The sequence below is a fragment of the Pollicipes pollicipes genome, unplaced genomic scaffold, assembly GCF_011947565.3.
Source record: "Pollicipes pollicipes isolate AB1234 unplaced genomic scaffold, Ppol_2.1 Scaffold_6052;HRSCAF=7182_pilon_pilon_pilon, whole genome shotgun sequence".
NCBI lineage: Eukaryota > Metazoa > Arthropoda > Thecostraca > Pollicipedomorpha > Pollicipedidae > Pollicipes > Pollicipes pollicipes.
Window position 1 is genome coordinate 23,754,823 of NW_023596805.1, and position 2,534 is coordinate 23,757,356.

Consider the following 2,534-nt stretch of genomic DNA (forward strand, 5'->3'; position numbering starts at 1 on the left):
GCATACACTTAAGTGTGGAGACTTACAGATAACTTAAGCAACCGTTGGCTGTACAAAATGCTTGGTCTGCTTGCAGATGCAGGAGATGCAAGAAGCACTTGGGGCATGTCTCTATAGCTTACACCTGTACAATCATACAGTATTGTCTGTCATTCACGCTTATATGCGGCATTTTTCTTATTTCAGAATCATATGGAGATGTCAACCTTATCTCAGGACCGCGTAAGTGGCTAGGATGCAGATATAAAAGGCCCGATACACATTATGTACACGGTAATCGGTACATTTCCCAACGCAATTGGAAGCTCTTCGCATGGTGGTGTGGAAAGCTGCACACCACATTGAACGTTGGTTAGGTAAGTTCGCGTCAACTTATAGAAGCTATTCTATTCTAAATGGCATTCCCTGCAACGTTTCTGCTAGAAAATAGCTGCACACAAAAGTGTCATTTTTGCTTTTTTCTTTCGAAAGGTAAGTTCGAATGCACTCCGACGTGTTACTATGAATTTCCCGCCAGGTGCTGTCAGGTGCCATAAAGAGATCCCGGTTCACCAGATCCAGTGCTTCCTGCACATCTGGCGACAGTTCCAAACTTTTACCGCCGCGGGTGATTCACCCGTTTTTCGGGCCGGAAAAACTGGCGGAAACCAGCCTTAAGTTAATTTTGAGGAATATACCAGTGAATGAGCAGTCTGAACAGATGTAACACGAACAACTTCTTCCTGCTGCCTTGCCGCTTCAAACCCAAATAGAAGGCGCATTAGCTTTCGGCTAGAAGACGGCGTTATCCCTTGCAATTCATGCCGTAATGATTTGGTTGATCTACTCGAGATCGACGTTGTACAACAAATTTTTTGGGACATATCGCGCGGTGCAAATCACTGTTAGACTATTTCATTTGCCAGTTTCTTATAGATAAACGTAGCTTATTAAGCAATTATCCATTCATGAGTGTCAAAACACGTGACACATGATACCTGAGACAGCTGTCTAGAAGCATTTACGATGCTATGGTTGGAATTTCACGTTCGAAATCACCAGTTCCAAATTCATCAGTTCATTCAGTGTTTTGCGAGACATTTTGGTGGTCGGCGCTGGCGACATTGTTGCTACGTGAGAGTGACTTGTGTTGTGCCGACAATGTCAAGTGTATTATAAGATTTGGAATTTCAATTATTATTTGAATGATCTCTAAGGAGATACAATTTGTGTCCGTTATCATCTCATATAGGCCACTCTGCAACCGGCGTCTAACTGGCGTGACTCAACGAATGACAGATATTGCTCAATACCCTGTGTCACCCAAAGGATGTGATCCAGTTCTGAGTTTTCAGGGATAGCGACGCACATACACACTGACCACAAGCGTGGTCAGTGTGGAGGTCATATTGGCGTGACCTGTTTTAAACCCCTAGCTGAGGTGTACCGAATCTCCCGGGTCTAGCAAAGTTTTCATTTGAAGTGCAGCGTGCAAGTTGCTATGTCGTGACGAAGTTTGCCTACGATGCATCTTCACTTACTATGCTCAATCTTAGTTGTCAACAGGCTACAGCGACGGGGAGAGCCGAACTTTCTCCCTTTCCCCGCTGCCAGAAAAAGTCGCAAATTGACCTTACGGGGACGGGTCGGACGTCGATGCGGCTACGCACGGGCTCACGCTGCTGACCGCCGGCCGCCGGGCCGACGCCGTCACAGGTGGCAGCACCGTCAACCTGGGCCGCTGCAGACCGCAGCCGGCAGTTGTGGCCGAGTTGTGGAGCTCGGAGGAGGGAGGACGGCCCGCGCCAGGTGAGTTAAGACTGGGGCGCTCGACACTCATGACACCGCACTTTCTCGGTTGTCAAACCAGGAGGAGTTTCAAGGGTTGAGGGGTGACCCACGCACCTCTTTGTGGTGGCAATTGACACAAAAGCAATAAAATATGCGTAACATGCATGCTTAGACATATCCACAATACAGATATAACACACACACGATTTGAAGTCACGACCCACATGCGCAATGCATATACGCAACGCATACACACAAATAAGCACACACACACACACACATATATATATATATATATATATATATATATATATATATATACAACAGCGACAAAACAAAACATGAACAGGCCTGATCGTAACCATGTAAAATAAGCCTTCATCAGCTTCCTCGTTTCATCTTCGCCTTCCTGAGATGTCCCCGCGGACCGGAACGTGTGAAGCATCCCAGCGGAGATGCAGAGCTGGACGAAAGGTCAAGAGTCCATTAATTTGGACAAAGAATCTGGCGTACTGGATCGTCTTAACATCCATCCTATCACATGATTCGCCATCTTGCCCGGGTGATCTTGATGCTAACACCGTTCATTTACGGACTTCCGCGAATGCTCCTTTAGACCAAACATAGAAAAGCCCAAAAGTACGTTTAGTTCATATTGCAGGAGTTGGTGGTCTGCTGCAGACCAGAAGTGAGGTATGATTCGATTAGGGTCCAAGTCTTTCGAGCCAAAATTTTTCGTTGCTCATTTAGTACGCATGACTTAG